General features: G+C 40.7%; 1 non-coding gene across 1 annotated transcript; it reads right to left on the bottom strand.

Annotated features, from left to right (window-relative positions):
• Window positions 1-725: 725 nt before the first annotated feature.
• Window positions 726-829, bottom strand: LOC112798794 (small nucleolar RNA R71). The gene has a single exon (XR_003200391.1). It is a non-coding gene; the product is annotated as a small nucleolar RNA R71 (small nucleolar RNA).
• Between the last annotated feature and the right edge of the window lie 6,222 nt (window positions 830-7,051).

Below are 7,051 nucleotides of genomic sequence, written 5' to 3'. Positions count from 1 at the left end.
TAATTTTTTTATTTACTAACACTTCTCTTCACCTCTCTTCATCTAGAAATCCGAACCCAATCTATCCCTTGTGTTTGGATTCTTCACTTTTCTTTCTTCTATCCCCTTCTTTTTCTACTAACATAAAGGAATCTCTATACTGTGACATAGAGGATTCCTCTTTCTTTTCTTGTTTTCTTCTATTTCATATGAGCAGGAACAAGAAAAAAGGCACTCTTGTTGAAATTGATTCTGAACCTGAAAGGACTTTGAAGAGGAAACTAAGAGAAGATAAATTACAACAATCCAGAAGTAACCTTTCAGAAAATTTCGAACAAGAGAAGGAGATGGAAGCCGAACCCAATAATGATAATGCAAGAAGGATGCTTGGTGACTTTACCAAACCCACGTCCAAATTTGATGGAAGAAGCATCTCCATTGCTGCCATTGGAGCAAACAATTTTGAGCTGAAACCTCAGCTAGTTGCCTTAATGCAACAAAACTGCAAGTTTTATGGACTTCCATCTGAAGATCCTTATCAGTTTTTAACTGAATTCTTGCAGATCTGTGAGACTGTTAAGACGAATGAAGTAGATCCTGAAGTCTACAGGCTCATGCTTTTTCCTTTTGCTGTAAGAGACAGAGCTAGAATATGGTTGGACTCACAACCTAAGGATAGCCTGGACTCCTGGGAGAAGCTGGTCACGGCCTTCTTGGATAAATTCTTTCCTCCTCAAAAGCTGAGCAAGCTTAGAGTGGATGTTCAAACCTTCAAACAAAAAGATGGTGAATCCCTCTGTGAAGCTTGGGAAAGATACAAGCAGCTGACCAAAAGGTGTCCATCTGACATGTTTTCAGAATGGACCATATTAGATATATTCTATTATGGTCTATCTGAGTTTTTGAAAATGTCATTTGACCATTCTGCAGGTGGATCCATTCACCTAAAGAAAACACCTGCAGAAGCTCAAGAACTCATTGACATGGTTGCAAATAACCAATTCATGTACACTTCTAAGAGGAATTCCGTGAATAATGGGACACCTCAGAGGAAGGGAGTTCTTGAAATTGATGCTCTGAATGCCATATTGGCTCAGAACAAAGTGTTGACTCAGCAAGTCAACATGATCTCTCAAAGTCTGAATGGATGGCAAAATGCATCCAACAGTACTAAAGAGGCAACTTCTGAAGAAGCTTATTATCCTGAGAACCCTGCAATAGCAGAGGTAAATTACATGGGTGAACCTTATGGAAACACCTATAATTCATCATGGAGAAATCATCCAAATTTCTCATGGAAGGATCAACAAAAGCCTCAACAAGGCTTTAACAATGGTGGACGCAATAGGCTGAGCAATAGCAAGCCTTTTCCATCATCTTCTCAGCAACAGACAGAGAATTCTGAACAAAACACTTCTAATTTAGCCAATCTAGTCTCTGATCTGTCAAAGGCCACTTTCAGTTTCATGAGTGAAACAAGATCCTCCATTAGAAATCTATAAGCACAAGTGGGCCAGCTGAGTAAGAAAGTCATTGAAATTCCTCCCAGTATTCTCCCAAGCAATACAGAAGAGAATCCAAAAGGAGAGTGCAAGGCCATTGATGTGATCAATATGGGCGAAAGCACAAGGGAGGAGTAGGACGAAAATCCTAGTGAGGAAGACCTCCTGGGATGTCCCTCAAGCAAGAAAGAGTTTCCTATTAAGGATCCAAAGGAATCTAAGGCTCATATAGAGACCATAGAGATTCCATTAAATCTCCTTCTGCCATTCATGAGCTCTGAAGACTATTCTTCCTCAGAAGAGGATGAAGATGTGACTGGAGAGCAAGTTTCTCAATATTTAGGAGCTATCATGAAGCTGAATGCCAAGTTGTTTGGTAATAAGACTTGGGAAAGTGAACCTCCCTTGCTCATTAATGAACTAGATACCTGGATTCAGCAAATTCTACCTCAAAAGAGACAAGATCCTGGCAAGTTCTTAATACCTTGTACCATAGGGACCATGACCTTTGAAAAAGCTCTATGTGATCTGGGGTCAGGGATAAATCTTATGCCACTCTCTGTAATGGAGAAGCTGGGAATCATTGAGGTACAACCTGCCTTGTTCTCATTACAATTGGCAGACAAGTCATTGAGACAAGCTTATGTAATAGTAGAGGACGTGTTAGTAAAGGTTGAAGGCCTTTACATCCCTGCTGATTTCATAATCTTAGACACTAGGAAGGAAGAGGATGAGTGTATCATCCTTGGAAGACCTTTCCTAGCCACAGCAGGAGCTGTGATAGATGTTGATGAGTGGATAATTTATACGCTTTTTAGCATTGTTTTTAGTATGTTTTTAGTATGTTTTAGTTAGTTTTTAGTATATTTTTATTAGTTTTTAGTTAAAATTCACTTTTCTGGACTTTACTATGAGTTTGTGTATTTTTCTGTGATTTCAGGTATTTTCTGGCTGAAATTGAGGGACTTGAGCAAAAATCTGATTCAGAGGCTGAAAAGGACTGCAGATGCTGTTGGATTCTGACCTCCCTGCACTCGAAGTGGATTTTCTGGAGCTACCGAATCCCAATTGGCGCGCTCTCAACGGCGTTGGAAAGTAGACATTCTGGGCTTTCCATCAATATATAATAGTCCATACTTTGCCCAAGATTTGATGGCCCAAACTGGCATTCCAAATCACCTCAAAACTGCCTGGCGTTAAACGCCGGAACTGGCACAAGAATGGGAGTTAAACGCCCAAACTGGCACAAAGGTTGGTGTTTAACTCCAAGAGAAGTCTCTACACGAAAATGCTTCAATGCTCAGCCCAAGCACACACCAAGTGTGCCTGGAAGTGGATTTTTATGTAATTTACCCATTTCTGTAAATCCTAGGCTACTAGTTCTCTACAAATAGGACCTTTTACTATTGTATTTTCATCTTGAGATCTTTGAATCTTTTGATCACGTTTTGGGGGCTGACCTCTCGGCCATGCCTAGACCTTGTTCTTATGTATTTTCAACGGTGGAGTTTCTACACACCATAGATTAAGGTGTGGAGCTCTGCTGTACCTCAAGTATTAATGCAATTACTATTGTTCTTCTATTCAATTCAGCTTATTCTTGTTCTAAGATATTCATTTGCACCCAAGAATATGATGAATGTGATGATTATGTGACACTCATCATCATTCTCACTTATGAACAAGTGCCTGACAACCACTTCTGTTCTACAAGAAAACAAGGCTTGAATGTTTATCTCTTGGATCCCTTAATCGGAATCTTCGTGGTATAAGCAAGAATTGATGGCGGCATTCGAGAGAATCTGGAAGGTCTAAACCTTGTCTGTGGTATTCTAAGTAGGATTCAATGATTGAATGACTGTGACGAGCTTCAAACTCACGATTGTGGGGCGTTAGTGACAGACGCAAAAGAATCACTAGATTTTATTCCGACATGATCGAGAACTGACAGCTGAATAGCCGTGCCGTGACAGGGTGCGTTGAACATTTTCACTGAGAGGATGGGAGGTAGCCACTGACAACGGTGAAACCCTACATACAGCTTGCCATGGAAAGGAGTAAGAAGAATTGGATGAAGACAGTAGGAAAGCAAAGAGACAGAAGGGACAAAGCATCTCCATTCGCTTATCTGAAATTTTTACCAATGAATTACATAAGTATCTCTATCTTTATCTTTATGTTTTATTCATACATCATTCATAACCATTTGAGTCTGCCTGACTAAGATTTACAAGGTGACCATAGCTTGCTTCATACCAACAATCTCCGTGGGATCGACCCTTACTCACGTAAGGTTTATTACTTGGACGACCCAGTACACTTGCTGGTTAGTTGTGCGAAGTTGTGATAAAGAGTTGGGATTACAATTGTGCGTACCATGTTCATTGCGCCATTGATGATCACAATTTCATGCACCAGATGTCAACAGAGGTGAATTAGTCCTTCAATTGAATGGGGACTACCTTGTGTTTAAGGCACATGGCCATCCCTCTGTGATAAAGGAGAGTAAGCATGTAGAGCTTCTCTCAGTTCAGAGTCAAGAAGAGCCCCCACAGTCAAACTCTAAGTTTGGTGTTGGGAGGCCACAACCAAACACTAAGTTTGGTGTTAAGACCCCATATCCAAACTCTAAGTTTGGTGTTGGGACTATACAACATTGACCTGATCACCTTTGTGGCTCCATGAGAGCACAATGTCAAGCTATTAACATTAAAGAAGTGCTTGTTGGGAGGCAACCCAATTTTATTTATCTAATTTTTATTTTATTTTATTTTATTGTTCTTTTGTGTTTTATTAGGTACATGATCATGAGGAGTCACGAAAAAATCATAAAAATTAAAAATAGAATCAAAAACAGCAGAAAAAAATTCGCACCCTAGAGGAAGGACAGACTGGCGTTCAACACCAGTAAGGAGCATCTGGCTGGCGTTCAATGCTAGAACAGAGCATGAATCTGGTGCTGAACGCCAGAAACAAGCAACATTCTGGCGTTTGAACGCCAGGAATGTGCCTTGAGGAAAGATGGCGCTGAACGCCAGTAACAAGCATGGAACTGGCGTTCAACGCCAGAAACATGCTACACATGGGCGTTGAACACCCAGAACATGCTTCACATGGGCATTGAATGCCCAGAACGTGCATCACCTCGGCGTTTAAATGCCAGAATGGTATGAAAAGGCATTTTACATGCCTATTTGGTGCAGGGATGTAATTCGTTGACACCTCAGGATCTGTGGACCCCACAGGATCACCTCAGGATCTGTGGAACCCACAGGATCCCCACCTAACATATTCCCACCTTACCTCCTAATCCTATTTCACTCTTCCCCATGTCACACTTCCCATCAACTTCAATCTCTCTTCCCAATTACCCCCTTTACCACTCACATCCATCCACTCTTCCCCAAAAACCCCATCTACCTTCAAAATTCAAAAACACTTTCCCACCCAAACCCACCCTAAATGGCTGAACCTACCCTCTCCCATTTTCCTATATATACCCTTCCATTCTACTTCATTTTCACACAACACAAACCCCCTCTTCTATACCTTGGCCGAAACCTACACACCCCCTTCTCCTCCATATTTTCTTCTTCTTCTTCTTTTCTTCTTTCTTCTCTTGCTCGAGGGCGAGCAATATTTTAAGTTTGGTGTGGTAAAAGCATAAGCTTTTTTGTTTTTCCATTACCATCAATGGCACCTAAGGCCAGAGAATCCTCTAGAAAAGGAAAAGGGAAGACAAAAGCTTCCACCTCCGAGTCATGGGAGATGGAAAGATTCATCTCCAAAAGCCATCAAGACCACTTCTATGATGTTGTGGCAAAGAAGAAGGTGATCCCTGAGGTCCCTTTCAAGCTCAAGAAAAATGAGTATCCGGAGATCCGACATGAGATCCGAAGAAGAGGTTGGGAAGTTTTAACCAACCCCATACAACAAGTTGGAATCTTAATGGTTCAAGAGTTCTATGCCAATGCATGGATCTCTAGGAACCATGATCAAAGTATGAACCCGAGTCCAAAGAATTATCTCACAATGGTTCGGGGGAAATACTTAGATTTTAGTCCGGAAAATGTGAGGTTGGCGTTCCACTTGCCCATGATGAAAGGAAATATACGCCCCTACGCTAGAAGGGTCAACTTTAATCAAAGGTTGGACCAAGTCCTAATGGACATATGTGTGGAAGGAGCTCAATGGAAAAGAGACTCCAAAGGCAAGCCAGTTCAACTGAGAAGACTGGATCTCAAGCCTGTGGCTAGAGAATGGTTGGAGTTCATTCAACGCTCCATCATTCCCACTAGCAACCGATCTGAAGTTATTGTGGATCGGGCCATCATGATTCATAGCATCATGATTGGAGAGGAAGTAGAAGTTCATGAAGTCATCTCCAATGAATTCTACAAAATAGCCGAAAAGCCCTCCACCATGGCAAGGCTAGCTTTTCCTCACCTTATTTGCCATCTATGTTACTCAGCTGGAGTTATCATAGAAGGAGACATCCCCATTGAAGAGGATAAGCCCATCACCAAGAAGAGGATGGAGCAAGCAAGAGAGATCCTCCACAGATCTCAAGAGATGCATGAGGAAGCTCATCATCAAGAAATCCCTGAGATGCCTCAAGGGATGCACTTTCCTCCCAACAACTATTGGGAACAACTCAACACTTCCTTAGAAGATTTGAGCCACAATGTGGAACAATTAAGGGTGGAACATCATGAGCACTCCATCATTCTCCATGAAATAAGAGAAGATCAAAGAGCAATGAGGGAGGAGCAACAAAGGTAAGGAAGGGACATAGAAGAGTTTAAGGACATTGTTGGTCCTTCAAGAAGAAGATGCCACTAAGGTAGATTCATTCCTTGTTCTTATTTCTTTCTGCTTTTCGGTTTTTATGTTGTGTTTATCTATGTTTTGTGTCTCTACTTCATGATCATTAGTAGTTAGTAACTATGTCTTAAAGCTATGAATAAATTCCATTAATCCTTCACCTCTCTTAAATTAAAAATGTTTTAATTCAAAAGAACAAGAAGTACATGAATTTCGAATTTATCCTTGAATTTAGTTTAATTATATTGATGTGGTGACAATACTTTTTGTTTTCTGAATGAATGCTTGAACAGTGCATATTTTTTATCTTGTTGTTTGTGAATGTTAAAACTGTTGGCTCTTGAAAGAATGATGAACAAAGGGAAATGTTATTGATGATCTAAAAAATCATGAAATTGATTCTTGAAGCAAGAAAAAGCAGTGAAAAAGCAAAAAGCTTGCGAAAAAAAATAATTGGCGAAAAAAATAGAAAGAAAAAGAAAAAACAAGCAGAAAAAGCCAATAGCCCTTAAAACCAAAAGGCAAGGGTAAAAAGGATCCAAGGCTTTGAGCATCAATGGATAGGAGGGCCCAAGGAAATCAAATCCAGGCCTAAGCGGCTAAATCAAGCTGTCCCTAACCATGTGCTTGTGTCATGAAGGCCCAAGTGAAAAGCTTGAGACTGAGTGATTAAAGTCATGATCCAAAGCAAAAAGAGTGTGCTTAAGAGCTCTGGACACCTCTAACTGGGGACTCTAGCAAAGCTG

The sequence above is a fragment of the Arachis hypogaea genome, chromosome 4 (assembly GCF_003086295.3).
Source record: "Arachis hypogaea cultivar Tifrunner chromosome 4, arahy.Tifrunner.gnm2.J5K5, whole genome shotgun sequence".
NCBI classification, from domain to species: Eukaryota; Viridiplantae; Streptophyta; class Magnoliopsida; order Fabales; family Fabaceae; genus Arachis; species Arachis hypogaea.
This window is presented reverse-complemented; position numbering and strand designations above follow the sequence as displayed.